The sequence below is a fragment of the Chiloscyllium punctatum genome, chromosome 41 (genome assembly GCF_047496795.1).
Source record: "Chiloscyllium punctatum isolate Juve2018m chromosome 41, sChiPun1.3, whole genome shotgun sequence".
Classification (NCBI taxonomy): Eukaryota; Metazoa; Chordata; class Chondrichthyes; order Orectolobiformes; family Hemiscylliidae; genus Chiloscyllium; species Chiloscyllium punctatum.
Genome location: NC_092779.1, coordinates 54521645 through 54547491, shown reverse-complemented (window position 1 = coordinate 54547491; position 25847 = coordinate 54521645). Strand labels below are relative to the sequence as shown.

The following is a 25847-nucleotide window of genomic DNA, read 5'->3' as shown; positions in this document are numbered from 1 at the left end:
TTAAGAACCACTTTTCATAATACAAAGCTGCCCGGGCAGATGAGGAACATGTGCTGTCTTTTCCTCCCGTGGTGAAAAAAATTGATTGAGGAAGAAGGCTATACCTCAGATCAAATCTTCAATTTGGACGGGACAGGCATTTACTGGAAGTAAATGCATCCAGAACCTACATTTCTAAAAATGAAGCACACGCTCGATGTTTTAAAGTCGCAATGGATCATATGACTGTGTCGTTGAGCGCCAATGCTAGTGGAGACTTTAAGCTTAAATCTGTGTTGGTATACCACTCTACCAACCCACAGGCCTTGAAAGGTTCAAGTCTAGGTCCACTCTAGATGTTTACTTCAGGTCAAGCAAAAGAGGTTGGATGACAGGGCAAGTTTTTTATGACCTTATTATTGACGTTTTTGAGGATGTTTTTATAAATTATTGCAGGAGAAAAGATTTGGATTTCATGATTCTCCTCATTGTGAACAATGCAACAAACCATCCTCCCACCATCGGAGAGCTTTCTGAAAACATCAAAGTGCTACTTCTACCTCTGAACACAAACCCTCTCATTCAACCCATGGACTATGGGACAATAGCAGCTTTTAAAAATTATTTAAGGTGTACATTCAGGAAGCTGGCCATACGGAGGGGGATAATGAGGACAGTGCTCATCAATTTTGGAAGAGCTTTAACATTAAGAATGTTATTGACATCATTGTGGAGGCCTGGGGTGATGTCAGGAAGGACTGCTTGCATAGAATTTAGCAGAAGCTGCTCCCAGATTTTCTTCATGATTTTAAAAGCATTGAACCATCAGAGGAGCTTCCAGCAATCAGACAATGTCATGTTGCTCCTGCAAAGCAAGTTAGATTTGCAGAAGTAGAGATTGAAGATATTGAGGAGATGCTGGAGTCCTGTTATAAAAATCTTTCCACAGCTGATCTACAACAACTTGCTGCTGTGAGGGAAGTTGAAGCTGGAGATGAAGATGAAGAACTCCAGGATGCAGCCCCATGAGAACTCTCCACTTCTCTTTTGTCTTCGATCCTGAGGGAAGTTGAGAAACAGTTGCAGCTGTTAGAAGGCAATGACTACAATGCAGAACGCAGCAGGATAGCAGTTTGTGGCATTAAGTTGTATCTGAGACCCTATGAACAACTTCTTCATGAAGGAAGAAAGATGGCAAAGCAGCAAAAACTAGATGTCCTTTTTAATCCAACTCCCAAGAAACAGTCTGAGGACAATGAGCCACAGCCACCCACTTCTGGTCTAAATATTTTCTTTTACCGTAATCCTGCACCCAGAACTGTACCTGAGAGTAATGATGATGCTGATGATGACCCTCAGCCCCTCTCTTAATACAGTACTGTAACTCAGCAAACTCAGAAACCGTTAAAGTGATAAATTTATTGTATTATTTCATTAAAATATATGGCTTTAACATTTACTTAGACTGAGCTATCATTTGTCTTGGACTAACTACTATTTTTGTTTCAATTTTTACTGATATTTTTGGTGGTTCGTCCCAATCCTGTTTTTCCCATAGGCCCTGTTGTTATTTCTATTGCGCAATTTCCTATAACACGAGGTGAACGGAACACAACTATCTCATTATAGCAGAACAGACTGTATGCATTCCAACCAAGGAGAAAGTGAGGATTGCAGATGCTGGAGATCAGAGTTGAAAATGTGTTGCTGGAAAAGCGCAGCAGGTCAGGCAGCATCCAAGGAACAGGAGAATCGATGTTTCGGGCATCAGCCCTTCTTCAGGAATGAGGAAAGTGTGTCCAGCAGGCTAAGATAAAAGGTCGGGAGGAGGGACTTGGGGGAGGGGCGTTGGGAATGTGATAGGTGGAGGGAGGTCAAGGTGAGGGTGATAGGCCAGAGTGGGTGGGACGGAGAGGTCAGGAAGAAGATTGTAGGTTAGGAAGGCGGTGCTGAGTTCGAGGGATTTGACTGGGACAAGGTGGGGGGGGGAGGGGGAAATGAGGAAACTGGAGAAATCTGAGTTCATCCCTTGTGGTTGGAGGGTTCCCAGGCGGAAGATGAGGCGCTCTTCCTCCAACCGTCGTGTTGCCATGGTCTGGCGATGGAGGAGTCCAAGGACCTGCATGTCCTTGGTGGAGTGGGGCGGGGGGGGGGGGGGGGGGGAGTTGAAGTGTTGGGCTACGGGCTGGTTGGTCCGGGTGTCCCAGAGGTGTTCTCTGAAACGTTCCGCAAGTAGGCGACCTGTCTCCCCAATATAGAGGCCACATCGGGTGCAGCGGATGCAATAGATGATGCATTCCAACCAAGTCCAATGCTTGACAATGAACCATTAGCTAACATCTCAGATGCCTTCAAAGTACTACATTTATTCACTACTGTAAACATTCAGAGCTAACAGTAACAATCCAATGTTATTGATTCCGGAACGTTAGTCACTACCTCAAGTTCCACTTTCTAGAGTACAGTCATGGTTAGTTTGCTACAAAAAGTCAGGAATGCAAACAGAAGCAGGGGGAGAAAAAGTGAACAAACAGTATCACTGCACAATAAAGGATGTTCCTTGATCATTAAACATAATATCTTGCCAACAATAATAAGCCACCTAGAAGGCTAACCAGTTTTAAAGCTTCACAAAGCATTGCTTTAATTTTTTTTTAACAGAGGTATTTCTCAATCACAAAAGTCTTAATTAGAATACAAACTCTATACTTTTCTTCTGAAAGGCATTTTGAGAATTGCTAAAGATATCTTCTTCATCAACTTGATCTCATTCCCACAGACATATTTACCCATGAAAGCATTGATAAAAGTAGCCACCACACAGTCCTTGTGTGGACTGTCCTCTCCACACTTCACTTCAACTCTGATGAAGAGTCATCGAGACTCAAAACATTAGCTTGTTCTCTCTCCATGGATGCTGTCTGACCCAGTGATTTCCAGCATTTTTTGTTTTCAGTACAGACAACAGCATCTGCAGTAATTTGCTCCTACTCTTGTGTCGACTAAATCCTGTCTTCACATTGAGAATAACCTTACACATATTGCTTGGCTCTACTACTGTGTTGAATTGAATGTGTTTCGATGAGAACTAGCAACTCAAGACTGGACATCTAAGAAGCACTGTGGGCCATAAGCAGCAGCAGAATTACATTCAACTGCATTCTGTAACCTCATCCCCCACTTTACCATTACAATAAAGCAAGGGGATCAACCTTGGATCAATGAAATATGCAGGAGGGCTTACAAGAACAGCACTAGACGGACACAAAAATGAGGTGTCAACCTGGTGAAGTTTTAACAGAAGACTACTTGCATACCTAAATAGAAGCTAAGTAATCTCACATGCAGCGGATCAAGTCAACACTCCAATTTTGCCACATCCAGTTATGAATGAGGAACATACAACAAACAGGAAGAGAAGGCTTCACATATATTTTCGTCCTCAGTGAGGAGATTCTAGCACATCAGCACAAGAGACAAGGATGAAACATTTGCAACAAGGAAGGAGTTCCAGGTGGATGATCCATCATGTCCTCCTCCTCCTCAGCATCACAGATGCCAGTCACTAACCAATTCCACTTATTCCACACAATATCAAGAAATGATGGAAAGCATTGGATACTTCAAACGCTATAGGCCCTGACAACATTCAACAACAACAATAACAAGAACTGTTATTGCCGTCTGGGGCGGCACGGTGGCACAGTGGTTAGCACTGCTGCCTCACAGCGCCAGAGACCCGGGTTCAATTCCCGCCTCAGGCAACTCTCTGTGTGGAGTTTGCACGTTCTCCCTGTGTCTGCGTGGGTTTCCTCCGGGTGCTCCGGTTTCCTCCCACACTCCAAAAAGATGTGCAGGTCAGGTGAATTGGCCATGCTAAATTGCCCGTAGTGTTAGGTAAGGGGTAGATGTAAGGGTATGGGTGGGTTGCGCTTCGGCGGGGCGGTGTGGACTTGTTGGGCCGAAGGGCCTGTTTCCACACTGTATGTAATCTAATCTAATCTAAAAAAACTGTATTCCAGAATTCGCCATGTGTACTAATAAAACTATTTCAGTACCATAGCAACACTGACAACTACCTGGCAACGTCAAAACTTGCCCAGATTTGTCTCCTCCATAAAAAAGTAAGACAAATCCAAACTGTCTAATCACTGCTCTATTGGTCTACTCTTGATTACTGGCAAAGAAGGTGTTTGAAGGTGCAGTCAAGTAGTACTAGTATATCAATAAACTGCTTACTGTTCTTCAATGTAGGTGCCACCAGAGCCACTCAATGCCTGACCACATTTAACCTGGATCAAACATGAACAGAAGAACTCATGAATTGGAAGCCTTTGACATCAAGTCAGAACGTCATTAATTGTAGCACCATGGAATCAAAAGGGAAAACCTCCACCGGTTGAAGTCATATCTAGCACTACAGGAAAATGTCCGTGATTGTTGGAGATTAATTGTCTCTGTCTCTGGTCATCATTGCAGGAATCCTTGGCCCAACTAATAATATTTCCACTAGTGGTGAAATCTTGAAGTGGGGACACAATTACAGAATAAAGAGACACTAATTTAAAACTGAAAGGCAAGGGAATGTTTTTGCCTACAGCATAATGAATGTCTAGAATTCTCAACTCTCATAAATTGTGATAACGAGATCAGTTAATGTATTTAACAATAGAAAAGGATAGTTTTTTTTTAAAAATATCAGGGAATTGAAGGGTATGATATATTGGCACAAGTAGGTCTTGAGGCTTTCTGCAGATCAGCCATGATTTTATTGAATAGTTGGACAGGCTTGAGGGACTGAATGACCTACTTCTGTTCCTATTTCTTATCTTCAAGCATTTTCAGAGGCTTCATCAATGATCTTCCCTCCACCAAAAACTCAGAATTATGGATTTTTGCTGGTGATTGCACCATGCTCAGCACCATTCTACCTCCTCAGACGGTGAAGTAGGTCATGTCCTTATGCTGGACCATACTAGCTTGGACTTCTTGAGTAACTAGTGACATCTCCAACAAAAAAGAATCAAGCTATCTCCCCTCGATATCAACATTATAGTCTTTGTAAAAGCTTCTTTAGGTATAAAGAAAGGAAAAGATTCATAACGACAAATGTGGATACAGTTTGAAGATGTAACCAGCAGAATAGATCAATGGGAACTAGTGGATGTGGTATATCTGGATTTTCAGATGGGTTTCCATAGGATCCTACACTGGAGGTTAGTAAGCAAAGTTTGATGATGTATGATTGGCTGACAGAAAAAGAGAGTCAGAATAAATGGGTCATTCTGTGGTTGGCAGACTGTGCCTCATGGGGTACCATAAGGATCAATGCTTGGGCCACAGTTATTCACAATCTATATAAATGATTTGCATATGGGGTCTAAATATAATGACTCCAAATTTGTTGATGACACAAAACAAGATGGTAATGTACATTGCAAGGAGTACTCAAAGAAGCTTCAGGGGATTTAGACAGGTGAAGTGTGTAGGTAAGAACATGGCAGATGTAGTATAATGCTGAAAAATGTAAACTTTTCCAAACTGGAAGTATCTCATAAATGGTAAGAGGTTGGGAAGTATTAATATCCAAAGGGACTTAGGTGTCCATGTTCAGAAGTCACTGAAAGCTAATATGCAAGTGCAGCAAGCAATGAGGAAAGTGAATGCTTTGTTGACCTTCATTACAAGAATATCTGAGTATAGGAGTAAAGAAATCTCTATGCAATGGTACAGAGCCTTGGTAAGACTGCACTTGGAGAACAGTGTACAGTTTTCATCTCTTTACATAATGAAGGTTTACTAGACCAAGTCCTGGGATAGTGGCATTAACCGATGAGGAGAATGAAAGATAGCTGGGTTTATATTCTGAGGAATTTAGAAGGATAACGAGTCATTTTCTGCTGTCATCTTATTGAAGAATACAAATTCTTACTGGCTTGACAGAGTAGATGCAGAAAAGATATGGCTTTAGAACAAGGGATTCAGAAAACCAGGGAGTTAATTTACAATGAGATGGGGAGAATTTTTTTTCCACTCACTCTTTACAATTCCTAACCCTGTGGAGGCTAGTCAACAAGTATGCTCAAGAAGTATATTTGCTAGATATTACGGAAACTAAATTATTTGGAGAGAGAGCAGTGTGATCTAATGGAACAACAGAGCAGGCTTGAGATGCCAAATGATCTACTCCTGCTATGAATCTCCCAATAGCAACATGCTGAGGGTTACCAATGACTGGAAACATTACTACATAGAAGGGCCTTATAAATGCCGTTTATGTAAGAGAAGATATATGATTGGTAATACAGTGACAAGTAACTCATTCCTCATTTCCACTTCCTGTCTCACCATCTAAAAGGCACAGGTCAGAAGAACGATGGAGTATTGTGATGCTTGGATATCTAGCAGCACTCCGGAAACTCAATGGCATTCAGTACAAAAAAGCTCACTTGATTGGTACCCCTTTCACTACTTTCTTCATTTTCTCTCTCTTCCACTGATGAAAAGTGGCACCAGTGTGTACCACCTAGAAAATGCAGTGCAGCAACTCACCAAGGCTCCTCTGACAATAGCTACCAAAATCACAATCACTACCACATAGAAAGGCCAGTGTAGAAGAAGCTTGGCAATTCCAGAACGTGCAAGCCCCCTCCAAGCCACTCATTATCCTGACTATTATATCATCATTCCTTCAGCATTTCTGGGTCAACATCCTGGAACTCCCTTGCTAATACCTTGCTTGTCCCCTACACCAAGGACTGCAGAGATTTGAGAAAGCAGCTCATCGTCACCTTCTCAAAAAGGTAATTAGGGTGGATAATAAATACTAGCAATACACATATCCCATGGAAAGAATAAATTAATAAGACAGTGGAAGCAATAAGCCTTGCTTAACTGGACGTTGGTGGTGATGAACCTAGACAGACTGAAAGTAAAGAAAGAAAATTTAAGGAAGAGGTGTGAAGGAAGGGCAACTGCAATGATGAATATTCATGCTGACAAACCAACAGACATTGCAGCAGAGAGTGGAGGGGTGTGAGTTTATATCCTGTTCTTGCATCCTGCCAAGTTTAAAATAGTAACTGCATTGCTATAGTGATATCCATAACAGAAAATATTACTCTACACAGAGTGGTGTAACTTTCTCCACCAATCTATGAGTCCCCCTACTGGGGCATAAAACAGCTGCCTATCCTGATGCCCTACTCTACCTCCAGTCATCATCCAGGCTCACAATTGTAGACTGATGGCCACCTAAGGATAATGGTGGGAATGTGCACTTTGAAGAAACTTTTGACTACAATGTGAATCATCATCACACTTCCTTTCATCTGTCCTGGCCAATCGTAAGCAACTCTAACAATAAATTCAAGCAGAAGAACAAGGAACCGTAGAAACAATCACAAGAGCTCACCTGATTTGGGCAACATTTGTTTTGTACAAAACGCTGATGGTCGTGCCAAATCTCAGTGTTTGAACTGCAACGCAAATTTAGCAAATGCAAACCATGGATGCACATGATGGAATAATTTGCAGCTCCTTCATGTTTGTGAATACAATTAATTCTAATGTGCATAAACAAAAAATGAAGAACATAATGGTATTGTAGTAAAGACACTGTTTAGTAATTGAGAAGCTATAGTTCTCCAGACATGGGTTCAAATTTAAAATTCATTAACAAAAATATGCAACATAAACCTAGTCTCAAAAAAAGGTGACCGTGAAATTCTCATCTATTGTTCTAAAAATCCATCTGGTTCACTAATGCTCTTTACAGTTTAAGAAAATCTGCTATTCTTCCCCTACCTGGCTTATTTGTGACTCTAAACCCACTGCAATATTGATTATTTTTAACTGCTGTTTGAAATGGCCAAGCAAGCCATTCAGTTCAGGCGCTGTTAATAAACACTGACCTTGCCAGTGTCACCCAGACTCCATGAAAGAATACATTTAAAATGAAACAAATGCAAGGTATCTGAAATAAAATCAGAAAATGCTGTAAATCAATGGGTCAGACAGATTCTGTGGGAAACAGAATTAGCATTTCAGTTCATGTCCTTTCATCAGAACTGGAAGGTGGTGGTATCTATTGCATTTACAACTGAGAATCTGATCACATTTCAACTTGATATTCAGGTTTCTTCTGGGGCTGGGATCAGGGAGAAGGGGAGAAATATCCATGCGGACTAAAAGTGGCAAAAGTACACTGATGATCTAAACTACTAAGCTAAAGGTCTGAAGTTGTGGGTTAGTCTTGCAACTGGCATCTGCAGTGTTGATATCTTCAGCATCAAGTGAAAATCTTATCAGACTACCTCTGCAACTTCCCCCACCCTTCAATGGTCAGATCTCTGCACTTCTCCAAATCTGGTCTTTTGCATGTTGCCATATTCCATCACCTACTGTTAACAGCTAAGCTTTCAGCTATCTCGGCCTTGACAGCTGGTAGTCCCTCAGCTAAGACACTCCTTTGAGACACTGCTTGTAACTGCTCTCTTTGACCAAGATTTTGGCATCCAACTTCACAATGCCATTTTAGCATAGTCTTAAAAGGGACTACATAAATTACATTGAATCTACCACACTGAATCGGGCCATTCTAATTAAATGATCAATGTTAGTGGATGTGTTTCACATAGTCTCGTCATTTAATCTTATCAGTATCTCCTTTTATTCCTTTCTTCTTATTTTTTCAACCTTCCAATTCTCTCAGAATATTGACTATAAAACTCGTCACTCTCATCTTCCAGATGAGCACATTTCACTGGATAACAGGTTTGGTTGAGTCACACAAAAATTATTTGACTTGTTTCTCCACATTGCAGCAGCCACCAGTCTCCCTAGCCCTAGTCTGGTGTTAGACCGGTTTCCATGCACTTGGATTGATGACATTTGTTTGGTTTTTGGCTCACCTTATCTCAGATCACTTATGAGGAGGTGCTTTCCCTTCATGCAACAAGAATTCTGTGCCCTCAAGACTTGCTCAGAGGGTTTCCACCTGGACTAATCACAGGAGTAATTCATGAAACAGAAACTGTGCAATTTAGGTTACATGGCTCGTAGGCAGAGCCATCTAGTGATTAGCACACAATATTTCTACCTTTCTATAGCTGGAGCTAAATATATATTAATTTGCTGAGAAAATCTATTGTCAAACATTTTTAATTGAAATCCAGACTAATCTTGCTTATCCACGTGCAGGACAGCCTTTTGAGATGACACAAGGAATGCCAAATCAATTCTGGTTTATCTCAGTAGTGGTGAGTTCTTCCAGATATTGCATGTGCTACTAGAAAGTGGCTAGAATGGGATGAGAGGGGCGCCACAGACACAGGGGAGGTAGTTGATGATACAGGCTTGGTAAAATGCAGCGAGAAAATACACTAAGCCTCACAGAGAGAAGTACCTCCATGAAACTTGACACTTAAACGAAAAAAGATTTAGTCCATTCTCTCCATCTGCCTTTCAACTCAGTGAGCACCAATTAAGTCAGAAGTATTTTTGCTTTAATGCTGTACTCACTACAGAGGTGAAAGATCGATTAGGAGCATGGTGCTGCTACCCAGTCAAAACATCCTTGCCTACAAAGAGGGTTTCAACAGATGAGTGGGTGTGAACCATGAGGCAAGGTTCCCCTGCCTGAGGTATAGTGGCCGTGAAATGATAAATGAACAGATACACAGAACTTTGCTGCTACCATGATCTTTATATAACTCATACCTTCTTTCAGAACAAACAACTCAAGATGTCCTGGAGATGATTAAGATATCAGCTAGATCCGATCATTGCCAGAAATGACTCTCTGAAATAGCTTCTCAACACACACAGCACTGATGGTGATTCAATCACTCCACTATGTGCAATACGATGAAGATCCAACCATTTTTCATTCAAAGCACACACGCCATCCTCATATTAATGTCAGCCTTTGCAAGGGAGCGTTAATCCAGACTGCAGTTTATTAGCTGCAGAGCACATGATTTCTGGAGAGCTGTAAATAAATTAAAGTTCACCCTTTCACAACAAGTAATGCAAGCCACCAATTATGTCAGACCACAAGATCAATGTTTTTAAACTTTTCACATACAAGAAATAAGAACAAAAGTAGAAATTTGTTGAACTTGTTAAAGTCTAATGTATCAAGACTTGAAAATAATCATTTCACTGACACTGCAACCTGAAATGGTCAGGAGATTAACTGCTGACAATTATAACAAACTGGTTTTTACATGATGCAACATACCATTCAAGTCATCAAACATCTGTTACTTCTGCAAGTCATCTGTATTTCCTTCTGATCCAAATATAAAAACACAGACACTCAGGCAAAAGGAATATATATCATCTCTTAATCATTAACAAATCTATACAATATACTTTCCTTGACTAAACCCAAAGTCATTGTAGAAAACTCAAAAAATGTGTTGTACATCAAAAGCTGGCACCGCCTAAATCCCTTTTATAATAGAAAGATGAATAAATACATGGGCACTTCATTGAATTCAATATTCCTAGCAGTATTTTGTATCAAAATAACACTGTCAAACGAAAGAAAAAATAATTTGTACAAGATCATTCTACAATACTGACTGGATATATCATTTCCTCCAAATCATTATCTAGACTTTTATTTATAATTATTAATTTGTAAACTGTTTATTCCCTTTACCCCTGGCACCAACAAACTTCAAAAGGTCCAACGGGAGAAACCTTATGGGGGTCTGAGCAATATGGCAGATGGTGAGATATGTAGCAGAATAGACAAGTGTAGCGTGGCCCATCTCATAGTCAGGAGCAACTTTTCCATCTCTTCCGCGTTTTATAAGCAACGTAGCAAGATTCTCGCTCGATAGTTGTAAGCTCCCAATTGACAATCATTAATGACTGTTAAGCATCTTCTGGAATCCCAAAGTGCCTCATTAATAATCAATCTCCCATCTTACCAAGCTCAACAAACAAGAAAACCAAAAGCAAGATCCGGGTGGATTCAGCTTGCCACTTGTCTGAATGACCTCCATGTTGGAAACTGGGCCCAATATCTCAGGACATGCTCCATGAACACCAGCCACTTACACCCCATGTCTTTGACCATTGGTGCACATATATCAGATTCCAACATGGTATATCTGCGATGTAATTATAGGACACTTCAGCTCTTCAATACTGTACCTCAGGGGGCAATGCCAATTATCATTCCAATGCTATAGCAAGAACACAGTGTGTCAGGGACACGCGCCCAGCTTATAGTCAGGACCAGGCTGTATCTCTGGGCTCTTCACTTACCCTCACTCACTACTCAGATGCTCACAACATCCTTGCCTTACTCTCAGCCAAAGAGACCAGGTTCATATTACTGCTGTCCTGCTGTGCCATTTAGAATCATAGAATCCCCACAGTGTGGAAAGCAGCCATTTGGCCCATTGAGTCTGCACTAACTTTCTGAAAAGCATAGACCCCTATTCTATCCCTGTAACCTCACATTTACCATGGCTAACCCACTTAGCCTAGGCATCCCTAGACATGATGGACAACTTAGCCTGGCTAACTATCTAACCTGTACAACTCTGGATTGTGGGAGGACCTGGAAGAAACGCACACAGACGGGGAGAGAATGTGAAAGTTTCACACAATCAGTCACCGAAGGCTGGAATCGAACATGGGTCCCTGGTGCTGTGAGGCATCAGCGCAAATCACTGAGCCACCATACCACCATTTTGTGCATGCACAAAGCTAGGAAACTTGACATATTATCAGGAGGCAACAGTCAAGTCAAGGGGGATAGCTATCGTTCAATGGATCCTAGCACAGTAAGGTAAAGGCAACCTCTGATACCAGTCTGTGCCCTGCTCGCAATGGTCTGAGTCAGGAACCTCTGCTAAGTGGTCAGGAGTTGAATGACAGGCACCTTCTTGACTCTTTCTAACTATTCATGGGCAGCTTTCTTTATGCACTGTGAGAGAAGCCAGTATAACGAGAGATGGAAGCACGTGTCCCAGCTAATACTGTTGCTGCACTTGAAGAAAGGTCCTAAGTAAGGGAGGAGGCAGCACAGCAGGTTTACAGGGTTCGTGTTGTTGAAGGCACGTGACAGTGAGTGAGGAAAGGATTGCAGGCATGAATGAAAGTGACACAGCATGAGCCTTTGTAGGAGGTGGGAACAGTAGCAGAGGTGGAGTGAGCATGAGGTGTCAGAGAGAAGATGGAACTTACCCTGGCATAATACAGAAGGTCATTGATATTCATCCTACAGTGTTGTGTATTCCTCCAGATAGCTGAGAGCGCTTTAACCTAGGGGAAAACTTAGACAAAGATGATTTGGTTTGTCCTTTGGGTATCAGCAAACTCCGGCAAACTTTTAACACTGTTTAAATATTTGAGTTTTGAAACGGTCATAAAATGTTTCTCAATATTACAATTTACACCTATGAAAGAAAACACCTCTTGTGGAGTTCAAAATTGCCTTTAATGAATGTGTCTTCAGCTCATGTCATCACTGGGAATGTGGCTCCATTAATAATGGGCCGTACACAAATACGATCTTGATTGTCCTGACACTAGGTCCTAGAACTGGAAGTTCCCATTGCAGGTTATAGACATGGTACAGCTTTTACATGCACTGTTAGGGGATGTTGTTAACAGGAAAATCCAGGCAATTATTCATTGTATCTCATTTCTACATTTTAATGATCTGTGTCCTTAGCCCCAAAATCTCTTTAAACTTTTACACCTAGCCTTTATCAGTTAAACTATACTCAGGTCTAACTCTGAAAGTTCATATTGGACTTGAAATGTTAATTCGTTTTCTCTTTCCACAGATGCTGCCAGTCCTGCTGAGTTTCTTCAGCACTTTCTGTTTTTAGATTAGATTAGATTAGATTACTTACAGTGTGGAAACAGGCCCTTCGGCCCAACAAGTCCACACCGCCCCGCCGAAGCACAACCCACCCATACCCCTACATCTACCCCTTACCTAACACTACGGGCAATTTAGCATGGCCAATTCACCTGATCTGCAGATCTTTGGACTGTGGGAGGAAACCGGAGCATCCAGAGGAAACCCACGCAGACATGGGGAGAACGTGCAAACTCCACACAGTCAGTCAGTCGCCTGACTCAGCTCTAACCTTTATTCGGTTCAAAATCTTATACTAAGCTGCAGAAAATTCATTCTTGATAAGGGAGATTAAGGTGAAGGAACCCTTAAGAGGCAGTGATCATAATATGACTGAATTTACTCTGCAATTTGAGAGGGAGAAGGTGGAATCAGATGTAACGGTGTTACAGTTGAATAAAGACAACTACAGAGACATGAGTGAGGAGCTGACCAGGATTAACTGGGAGAGGAGCCTACAGGAAAGACAGCGGGACAGCAATGGCAGAAGTTTCTGGAAGTAACTCGGGAGACACAGCAAAAATTCATCCCGAGGAAAAAGCAGCATACGAAAGTGAGGATGAGGCAACAATGGCTTACGAGGGAAGTCAGGGATAGCATAAAAGCAAAAGAGAAAGTATATAATGTGGCAAAGGACAGTGAGAGGCTAGAGGATTGAGAAGCTTACAAAGACCAATAAATAGAAAAGAAATAAGGAGGGAGAAAATTAAATATGAAAGTAAGTTACCCAGTAATAAAAAGGAAGATTGCAAGAATTTCTTTGGATACATAAAGGGCAAAAAAGAGGTAAAATGCACATTGGGCCGCTGGGAAATGACACTGGAGAAGTAATAATGGGGAATAAAGAAATGGCTGAGGAACTGAATAAGTACTTCGCATCAGTCTTCATGGTGGAAGACCCAAGTAATATTCCAAAAATTCAAGAGAGTCGGGGTGCAGAAGGGGGTACAGTAGCCATCACCAAAGAGAAGGTGTGAGAGAACTGGAAGGTCTGAAGTTGGATAAATCACCTGGACTAGGTGCCACACAGGATGCTGCTGAGCAAGGTAAAGGCCCATGGTGTTAGAGGCAAGCTGCTAGCATGGATAGAAGATTCACTGTCTGGCAGAAAGCAGAGAGTGGGGATAAAATTGTTCACTTCAGGATGGCAGCTGGTGACCAGTGGTGTTCCACAACAGTCAGAGTTTGGTCCACAACGTTTCACTTCATTCATTAATAATCTAAATGAAGGAACTGAGGGCATTCTGGCTAAGTTTGCCCATGATACAAAGAAGGACAGGGAATATTGAGGTGGTGGGAGGCTGCAGAAGGATTTGGAAAGGTTAGAACCATGTGCAAATAAGTGGCAGATGGAATACAATGTGGGAAAGTGTAAGGTCATGCACTTTGATAGGAAGAAGAGAGGCATGGACTATTTTCTAAATGGGGAGAAAATTCAGAAATCTGAAGTTCAAAAGGACTTGGGAGTCCTTGTCCAGGATTTTCTTAAGGTGAACTTACAGGTTGAGTCAGTAGTTAGGAAGGCAAATACAGTGTTGGCATTTATTTCAAAAGGACTAAAATATAAAAGCAGGGATGTAGTTCTGAGGCTTTATAAAGTTCTGGTCAGACCGCATTTACAGTACTGTAAGTGATTTTGGACACCATACCTCAGGTGAAGAGATGAGTGGATAGGTGGAGATGGAGCCCAGTGAGACATATGAAAGGGAGTGGCAGATAGGGGGTTTATTGACATCAAGCCAGGATAGAAGAGAAGCTGGGTAAGTGCGAACGAGAACCAAGAGTTGGACAGAAATAGTAGGCTTGCTGAAAACAACCCATAAAAGGACAGGATCAGGACGTAGGATTGGGTAAAAAGCATGGATGGATGGAAGGAATCAGGCTCTAAAGTTGTCGAACTCTACGTTGAGTCCTAAAGGCTGTCGGTCCCCAAGGGAAAGATGAGATGCTGTTCTTTGAGCTTGCACTGCGGCTCACTGGAACACTGCAGCAGGTCTACAACATAAACATTGGCATAGGAACAGAGGTTTGCTGAAGTGGTAGGCAACTGGAAGCTTGAGGGCATTTTTAAGGAGAGAACATGGACTTTCTGCAAAGCGGTCTGCATTTCATCTCCCCAAAGTAAAGAGGGCCTCATTGTGAGCAGTCAATACAGAAGACTGGCTTGAGCAAAGTACAGATAAATCGCTGTTTCCCATGAAAGGTCTGTTTAGAGCCTTGGATAGTGAGGAGGGAGGAAATAAATGGGCGGGTGTTACACCTTCTGCAACTGCATGGGAAGATTCTGTGATGGTGTGGGGAGATGTTGGGAGTGAAGGAGGGGTGGACCAGGGTGCCCCAGAGGGAAGGCCCCTGTGGAATGCTGACAAGGGAATGGATGGGAATATATGTGGTCATGAGATCCTGCTGGGGATGGCGGAAATGGTGGCTAGCAATCCTTTGGATGCGAAGGTTGGTGGGGTAGTAAGTGAGGACTAGAGGGACCCAATCATTGTTGTAGGAGGGAAGAGCTGAAGACTGAAGCGCAAAGGTCAACCCCAGTGGTGGAGAATCCTTAGTTGAGGAAAGAAATGGTCATTTCTGAGGTGCCCTGCAGAAGGTGGCATCATCAGAACAGATGTGATGGAGAGGGAGAAACTAGGAGAATGGAATAGAGTGCTTTACAGGAAGCATGGTGTGAGGAAATGTAGTCCAGTTATCCGTGGGAGTTGGTGGGTTTGTATTAGATATTGATAGCCTGCCCGGATGTCAAGGAAGGGAAGGGAGGAGTCAAAGATGCACCATGAGAAGGTGAGGGCAGGAGGCAAGTTGGCAGATAAATTAACAAGATCAGATCCGAGCTCTGCAGTCCTGCCACTTCCAGTCGTGAGTGGTGATGAGCAATTAAATAACTCACTGCAGGAGGAGGCTCTACTTATTGTGTTTCTTCAATGATAGAGGGAACCCAGCACATCAAAAGACAAAGTTAATCATTTTTGACCAGAAGTACTGAGTGGATGATTTCTCTCAGCCTCCTCTAGTGGTCCCCAACATCACAGATGCCACTCTTTAGCCAATTCAATTCATTCCACATGATATTCTAGAAATGGCTTAAATAGCACCCTGAGACCAGCTATGCTTTTAATAACCAGCCATGCATCCCTAGCCAAGCTGTTTCAGTACAGTTGCAACACTGGCAACAACATGCCAATACAGAAAATTGTTCAGTTATGTCTTGTCCAGGATAAATTCGACGTGGCCAATTATATCCAAACAGTTACGTTCAATAGCAAAGTGATGAAGGTTGTTGCTGTAAGTGTTTTAAACCAACACGTGCTCAACAATAGCCTGCTCACAGATGTTCAGTTTGGGTTCCATCAGACCCACTCAGCTCTGAAACTCTTTAAAGCCTTGGTCCAAACCTGGTCAAAAGAGAGTAACCATTTTTGACATCAAGGCTGCAATTGGCCAAGTGTGACATCAAGGAGATCTAGCAAAACTGGAGTAGCCAATCAGGAGGCTGGGAGAATACAGCAAACCAGGCAACATCAGGAGGGAGGGGGAACACAGCAAACCAGGCAGCAACAGGAGGTGGAGAAGTTGGCGATTCAGGTGTAACTGTTCTTCAGGACTCGGGGTGGGTGTAGGGGGAGGGAGCTGCAGATAAAGGTGGTGGGGGGGCAGGGTGGTGAAGTGGGGATAGGTGAAGACAGGTAGAGGGTACAACCTGGTTGGTCAATGGGAGGAATGAATCTGTTCGGTGACAGGGAGAAAGGGAGGGGGAGGGGCTGGGAAGGGAGTCGGTGGATGGGAAGGGAGGTTATTTGAAATTGGAGAACTCAATGTTGAGTCCTCTGGGCTGTAGGCTGCCCAGGTGGAAGATAAGGTGTTGTTCCTTTAATTTGCAGTTTGGTTCGCTGTGGCAATGGAGGAAGCCAAAGATTAGATTAGATTAGATTAGATTAGATTACTTACAGTGTAGAAACAGGCCCTTCGGCCCAACAAGTCCACACCAACCCGCCGAAGCGCACCCACCCATACCCATTCCCCTACATTTACCCCTGCTTCTAACACCACGGGCAATTTAGCGTGGCCAATTCACCTAACCTGCACATTTTTGGACTGTGGGAGGAAACCGGAGCACCCGGAGGAAACCCACGCAGACACGGGGAGAATGTGCAAACTCCACACAGTCAGTCGCCTGAGGCGGGTATTGAACCCGGGTCTCTAGCGCTGTGAGGCAGCAGTGCTAACCACTGTGCCACCATGCCGCCCACGATGGTCATGTTGGAAAGAGAGTGGGAACAGGAATTAAAACGAGCAGTGACTGGGAGGTCCGGCCAGCCCCTGTGGGCCTGGCTGAGATGCTCAGCGAAACAGTCCCCGAGTTTACGTTTGCTCTCCCCAAAGTAGAGAAGACCACATCAGGGGCACCTGATGCAGTGAACTAGTTTGGAAGAGAGGCAGGTGAACCTCTGACTCGCCTGGAAGGAGTGTTTGGGGCCCTGGATGGAGGTGAGGGGGGTGGTGTGCCTTCAGATTTTGCATCTTTTCTGGTTGCAGGGGAAGGTACCTAGGGATTCTGGGGGAGTTGGTGGGGAGAGTGGCGTGAACCAAGAACTGTCAAAGGGAACAGTCTTTGCGGAAGGCAGAGCGGGGTGGGGAGGGCAAGATGTTCTTGGCTATGGGGCCTAGTTGGAGTTGGCAGAAGTGTTTGAGGATGATGCGTTGGAAGTGGAGACTATTGAGGTGGTAGGTGAAGACAAGGAGAACTCTGTCTTTGTTGCTTGGGGGGGGGGGGGGGGGGGGGGTTTAAAGCAGTGGAACAGGGAATGGAGGTGGTGCGGCGAAGGGAGGAAAAGCACATTGTTTGAAATAGGTGGACACCCAAGATGCTTGGGAGTGGAATGTCTCCACGTCTCAGCAGATGCGATGAAGGCAGAGGAATTAGGAGAACGGGATGGAGTTCTTGCAGGATACCGGGTGGAAGGAAGTGTAGTCTAGGTAATTGTGCTGAGAATTTGTAGTAAGTGACCACTTGGAAACTATCACTGGAGATGGAAATGGAGAGATCAAGAAAGGAGAGGGAGATGTCCGAGATGGACCAAGTGAATTTAAGGGCGGGGTGGAAGTTGTGGGTGAAGTCAATTAACTGCTCCAGTTCAGCCTGAGTGCAGGATGCTGCACTGATGCAGTCATCGATGTAACAGTGGAAGAGTTGCCTATGTAGGTACTGAAGAGGTACTGTTCAATATAGCCAGACAGAGCTAGGCGTAGCTGCGACCCATCTGGGTGCCCATGGGCCACTCACTGGATTTGGTGGAAAAATGGGAGGAGTCAAAGGAAAAGTTATTAAAGGTGAGGACCAGTTCGTGAGACAGAGGAGGGTATTAGTGGAGGGGGACTGGTTGGGTCTGGTGGAGAGGAAGAAACTGAGGACCTGGAGGCCATCCTTGTGGGGTTATGGATATGTATAAGGACTGCATGTCCATAGTGAAGATAAAGCACTAGGGGCTGGGGAACTGCAAGTTACTGAAGAGATGGAGGATGTAGTTGGTGTCACAGATGTGGGTGGGAAGTGTCTGAACCAAGGGGGAGAGGATGGAGTCGAAGTAGGATGAGATCTGCTCAGCAGTTCGAAGGGTAACACCCAAACCGTCGACTTCTCCACCTCCTGGTGCTGCCTGGCTTGCTGTGTTCTTCCAGTCTCCTGCTTGTCTACCTTGGATTCCAGTATCTGCAGTTTTTTTTTGTCTCTAGCAAAACTGGAGGCAATGGGAATCAGTGAAAAACCTCTCTAATGTTTGGAATCATACCTTGCATATAGAAAGATGGTCGCGATTGTTTGAGGTCAATTACCTCAGCTCCCGGACATCTCCACAAGAGTTCCTCAAGGCTGTGTCCTCGGCCCAATCACCTTCAGGTGCTTCATCAATGACCTTCCCTCCATCAAAAGGTCAGAGTGGGGATGTTTGCACAACTTCCAGTACCGTTCGTGACTCCTCAGATACTGAAGCAGACCATATCCGAATGCAACAAGATCTGGACAATATCCAAGATTGGGCTGACAAGTGGCAAATACCATTTACAATACACAAGAACCGAGAACTGACCATCTCCAAGAAGAGAGAAAGTGTACAAGTCAAAAGTGTTATGGAATACTCCGAGATTACCTGGGTGAGTATGGCTCCAACAACATTCAAGAAGCTTGACATCATTCAAGATAATGCAGCTGGCTTGATTGGCATTACATCCACAAACATTCACTCCCTCTACCACCAATGTTCAGCAGCTACAATCTACAAGATGTATTGTAGAAATGCGTCAAGATTTTATGGACAGCACTTTCTGAAGCTATGACCACTTCCAACTTGAAAGACAAGGTAGCAGATATAAGAGATTGCCACCACCTGTAGGTTTCCTTTCAAGCTGTTCACCATTCTGGTTTGGCAATATATTGGTTGTTCCTTCAGTGTCCCTGGATCAAAATCCTGGTAGTTTCACCTGAACAGCATTTTGGATCTACCTACAACAAACAGACTGCAGCAATTCAAGGAGGCAGCTCACCGCCACCTTCTCAAGGCTAATTTGAGATGGGCAACAAAACGTCTGCCCAGCCAACAACACTCACACCCTATGAGTGAATAACACAAGGCAGACACAAGATCAAACTAAGGATTTATAAATATAAAATTCTTTGGTTTTGTGTTCTGTCACAAAAAGCATGCCACCCACTTGGTCAAGTGGCTTTTCCTGATGAGCAACAAGATGATGGTTAGGATATTTAAAGCCAATTTTTAATCAAAGAACCCTGACGTTTTTGTACCATTTTTGAGGGGAAGTAGTAATTAAAGCTAGAAGAGATAAATTCAGGACCTTTTTTTGAACATCATTAAACTTCAAAAGGTTGAGATGACTCAAATAAGCCAAATGATAGCCCATGGTTATTCACATGGTACAGACACTGCTTTTCTGGGTTCCAGCCCAGATTCAGATGTGTTGCAAGAATCCCTGATTATATTCTACTACCAATGTACTTTGAGCAGTAAAGTAAATTTATACAATTTGTAATTAAACTGCAAGATGTTTATGCTACAATGTACATTTAAAAGCAGAAATCATAAAGTTGAGAACGATTAATATTTTATATTTCAGTTGGACTTCCCAAAACAGTTGATGCTTAACTCTAATGTTGCAGTATATTTTTGAATGATAAATGTGATCACTGTACAGCGCACAAAATTGTTAGTAAAATCATGTGATCACGATCTATACATACCTGGACGTAACAGACACAATGGGCATCTTTAAACATGATTCAGAGTATCAAGGAAAAAGGAAATATCAGACATTTTTCAGTCCTAGATCGTGGCAGATGCTTTTATATCTGACACTCAAAAAACACCAAGATTATAATTTAAAAATAAATAAAAAGTTAGAAGCTCCTAGTTGAAACCAGGTCCAAGTGATCTCTGTCAGATGTAATCTAGACTGATTTAATCACTTAATCAGGTCTGCTTACTTGTGAACCCTATGGATATAAACACAATGAAACTATGGCTGATGATACCCTATTACAGGACCAATAAATGACAAATATGATTGTGCAGGTGTATGTGAGCCATGTGGTGGAGAGGATGTTCAGCAGCTGAATTGCATCACGTGAGTGGACAGGTTAGGGGGAACCTTCCAAGACCTCACTGTGAAAGTGGTGAGGGTTGTGACAGTCTGTTGTGCAATTCACAATAGCTTAACTAACTCAATTTATATTAAGTATTTTGTACTGAACACTTGAATGTTTGTACAAAGTTCAGTGATAACATCAACAACTGTCTTATGATGACTTTTCAAACTCCTTTCTGAGTCACCAGCAGTTCTCTAACTATTATTCACTTTGCAGCAATAATTTCCTCGAGTTCATCACACCAGCAATATCACAGTCAGGATTGTCTTGCATTCATTTCTGCCAGTATATGATTTGCTGGTTAAGGGTGAGTCCTTCCTGCAGGACAAAGTTGTGAATTGCACAACAGACTGTCACAACCCTCTCTATTTTGACAGTGAAGTCCTGGAAGGTTCCCCCTAACCTGTCCACTCACGTGGTGCAATTCAGCTGCTGAACATCCTCTCCACCACGTGGCGCACATACACCTGCACAGTCATATTTTTCATTATTGGTGTCATCAGCCATAGTTTCAGTGGGTTCAATATCCATGCAGCAACTTGATGCAATTTAACAATTGGAATCACGCAAGTCTGACCACCTGAGGACAAAAGTATCATGAGCACTTCCCCACTGATTATATATATCAGCATTCAGAATCCGCAGTTGGGTAGAGAATCATCATACTAAATGTTTGCACATATTTGTTTATATTTGTCATGGTAGCATCTTTCTGAGTTTTCAATGGGATATGAGTTTCATTGACAGAATCAGGCACTTTGGAAAGCAAGTGAACCTACAGGACAGAGCTCTCCATTGCTGTAGGGAAATGAACTCAGAAGTCCTGTAGTATATGACATCCACTGCTTAGTGAATACAGGCCCTCACAGTATTCTGGGTGATGTCATTCATCAAAACTGCCTGACTGAAATTATTTGCATGCATAAATTGCCATGGATCCTTCATAGTCAATGGAAATGCAGTGGAGGTCTTACAACATTTAATTGAAGGTCATCTCTTTAAACAGTGAAAGTGGATGATTTCATTTTTACTGAAGAGTAGGCACGTACAAGTCCAACATCAGCTCCCTTACCTTCACTAGGTCAGGTAAATGTTCATTCTAGTCAGCCTTTTGACAAGGTGGCTAGCTGACTTCTCTTCACTGTCACATTCCCACTAGCAATACGTATATAGCATAAAATGTGCTTTTCCCCCTCAGGCTTCCTTCTTGAACAATTCCAGTATGTGACTAAAGTGTGAAAAGGCCAGATAGATTTGAACACACCTTTTTAACCAAATAATTGCGAACAAAATTTGAACAAAAAGATAACCTAGGCTACCTAATACTAGTAAATTCCTCCCACATTGATCATGTATAAATGAAAATGTCAACACAGTAAAGCTGTAACATTTCACAGCAAAGTTAATTCAGAAAAATGTCAACAATCAGCTCAAGTCCATATTAGTATATTGATCTTTGTTCATGAAGACTTCATCACAGCATAGAATCACTTAGAGCAGTTTCTGGATTTCCTCCTTCAATTACACATGTGTGGGTGCCACACTGCTGCCAATTTCACAGTCATAATGACTGCAATTACAGACAATTTCACCATCCATTACAGCCACAAGATCCAAGCAGAGAAGGAGAGAGATTCAGCCATTTCTTCAAATTTATAAGGATGCATCATTATCAGTAAGAAAATTAATATGCATTTTAACACAAATCTCCATCTGTACACGATTCACAACATGGAAGCAATTTTCTCTGCAAAGTGGCAGTTTCTATAACCTTTTTATTGGAAATGTTTCTCAATTATCCATATTCTTCTTACTTAGTCACTCAGTTAATTATGGTTTTCATCTCCATTACAGGATTTGAACAGCATTTGTGAAATGATTCTCAAAAAAAAAGCAAAGCTTTGAAGAACACATTATTGAGGTTAACTCAGTCAATTTAAAGTGATTTTTTAAAAATTAAATCACATCTATAAGGTAATTACAGAGCCAATACTTGATACTTTAACTAAAAATGCCATGAGTCAAAGTTTCACCCATGACATTGGGGAGAAGCAAAGTGGCGCCTGATCTTGTCTGCATCTGCACTGTAATATGCCAAAACTTGCAGAAGGGAAAAATGGGAAGGGAGAATGAAATGCAGGAACATGATTGAATCTTCTAGAAGCAGAGTCGAGTTATAGCATTCCCACCCACATCCCCACCAATACAATTTCAGCTCAATCTATGACAGGGATCCAACTAGACCCGCTTATGGTCTGTGACATGGCGACTGCTGGAGATTGGGGTGTGTGTGAAGGGGAGAGAGTGAGAGTGTGATAGCGTGAGAGAGCGTGAGAGTGAGAGAGAATTGTGGTGAAACCTTGGGTCAGGGAGGAGGAGGAGGAGTGTTCAGGAACTGAAAGGGATTTCACAGCAATGTGCACTACATAGCTAGTGAAAGATAGCAGGAGTGAGCAAGGACAAAAGGGAAGATTTGACATAGGGTGTAAGGCAGGAGAAATTATGAAAAACAAAGTGCCAAAATGAAGTGTAATTGGCTGAATAGCTGCCATCTAGTTGCAAAACAAATCATAAAAATAAAAATAGAAAAAAAAGGGGCAGAAGTTTTGATCTAAAATTGATTAACACAATGTTGAATCCAGAATGTGATAGCCACTGTCTCAGTTTACGCAATTGTACAGTATTTTTAATGTTTTCTGTGTCCATTTCGAAATTTCCTTGGAATGTCTTTTGTCCCACATCCTGTAAACTTCCTAGACACAAATTCTGAAATCCAGGAACTAGTTATCTTATCTTCAGCTACCTTACAATTTTCACCTGTGTCAGTGCAATGACTTTGGACTGTATTGACTCAGAATCAATGCAATGACATTGACTGAGAATCAATGCTGGACTATAATGCAGCAGCTTCAAATTCTTTCTGGTCATGCTCACCTGTTGTGTGGGGGAACAGAGGAGTCTAGTTACTATGTATGTAAAGAGGGGGGGAAACTTGATGAGCTAATTACTCTGTGGGCCTTTCGTTGGGGGGAGTGGGGTTTAGGATGGTAATTACATTGTGTTGCGGCAATGAAAGTACTAATTACTATAATATATATATGAGTGGGGAGAGGGCTAATCTCAATGTATGGTGGAGGTGAAAACAGTGAAGTAGTTAGAAGCAGAGGGGAGAGTGAGGGCTCTCTTTCCACACCTGAATCCTTCCCCAATCCAATTATTAGATTAATTCCTTTACAGTGTGGAAACAGGCCCTTCGGCCCAACAAGTCCACACCGACCCACCGAAGCGCAACCCACCCATACCCCTAACCTAACACTACGGGCAATTTTAGCATGGCCAATTCACCTGACCTGCACATCTTTGGACTGTGGGAGGAAACCGGAACACCCAGAGGAAACCCACACAGACATGGGGAGAACGTGCAAACTCCACACAGAGAGTCACCTGAGTCAGGAATTGAACCCGGGTCTCTGGCGCTGTGAGGCAGCAGTGCTAACCACTGTGCCACCATGCCATCCTTACCACTTTCCCATTTTTGGTGACAATCACAGTTTATGGGCTATGATATTGTGGTGACTCTCCGAACCACAGAGAGCTCCGCCAGTCTGATTCTCATCATGCTGCAGTTTTTGCCCACCCCTCTATCAATTCTTAACAGGTTTATATCCTCCACATGGCCTACTTCATCAATAGCCTCCTGACAAAACACATTCATTGAGATCGTCATCTGCTCCTTTTGCTTAACTATTATTTCCAAATTGCTCAAATGTGCCATTACCCTCCTTCCTAAATATTCACCATAGCACCATCTTCCCATCTCTCATCTCCGTTTCCTCTCCAATGTCCTTGTACGCAGAGAGACACCATCATCCCTTATCCACACCTTTAATACATCAGAGAGCTTCAGGTTGTCTTTAGAGCTGATAAGACATAGAGCTGGAAAAAGCACAGCAGGTCAAGGGGCATCAGAGGAGCAGGAGAGTTGACATTTCAGGCAGGATCCTTCAGCAGGACCTGCTGTGCTTCTTTCCAGCTCCACATTTTATCGACTCTGACTTTCCAGCATTTGTAGTTCTCACTATCTTCAGGTTGACTTTAAACTTGCTCACTGCATTGAGACCATGCTGGTTAAAGTCAATGGAATCTTTGAAAATATGCCTGAGTCATGACATCCCTTCACTATCACTCTGCTGCTAAAAACGCAATTTGTCTCTTCATCACACTATATAATCCAATCCTACGTCAGCAGAAAAATCCACAGTGGGATAGTATCCACCAATATCCTGGCATTCTGAGACCATGAAAAAAGGATGCATTCTCAATACCAACACTACAAAAAAAAAGAAATTGCAGCTGGAATAGGCCGTCTTTACCAAAGATGGCTAACAAAAGTGAAATGACAGATTGTGACAGGGCCTAACAAAACACACTCTGATCATAAGTCACTGTTTGCTCGATCTGTGACCTATGGTTACTGACATAAGCAGATTAGCATCAGATTTGTACAATTGCAAGTACATAAACTCTTTAACCTAATGGACTTCCAAACAAACTTTTTTTTTCCTTTTCTGTCGGGTTCCAGTTCATCAAATAGAACACAATTCTTAAAGCCCATCCTTTATCATGTTTATCATTTCCATTTAAATGCAAGTCTGGTTGTCGATTAAAGAATTAATCTCTGCTTGAAAATATGATGAATCATGTGAGCTGGTTGCTAATACATTACAGCAATGAGAAAGGATTGGAGGTTGAAGCTGACAACTAGTTAGATTAATTTAAGATCACTTATTTTGAACTCTTCATTGCACACAGTCACTATCAACAATTCTTCCCAGAAAACAATTATCCAAAGTCTATAAACGTAATATTTACAGGTTAAATTTTCAAGGCCAGCTACAAAATATTTTGTTTTTAAATACAATGACGAGGTTACCCAACTAACTGATTGATGGAAATACCATATTGACAGTTTACAGCTGGTCAATGGTGAGTTGCTCATTTTTTTCATAGTTGGGAATAACATGATTCTTTTGCCAAAGGGATCATTTCATGAGGCCTTAGGTAAGGTATGAACTTTTTAAAAAATATTCAGAAGTGCACTTAAACACAACTGAATGTTTTTTTTTCCCATCACCAAATCACCCATGGCATTTATTAACCACCACAGGTGAGCTATGGATTATATAACTACAGAAATATATTCACAATAAACTGATTATTTGCAATAAGCACCAATATCTTCAGCCATGTTCCTACTAAATGACATCAGGTATCAACTGTGGCTTTAGTAGGTGGAACTGTCTTACAAAGCAT

General features: G+C 42.4%; 1 protein-coding gene across 4 annotated transcripts in view; it reads right to left on the bottom strand.

Annotated features, from left to right (window-relative positions):
* Positions 1-25847, bottom strand: part of LOC140465081 (endonuclease/exonuclease/phosphatase family domain-containing protein 1-like) — a 155262-nt gene that overhangs the window by 111003 nt on the left and 18412 nt on the right. The window lies entirely within an intron of this gene.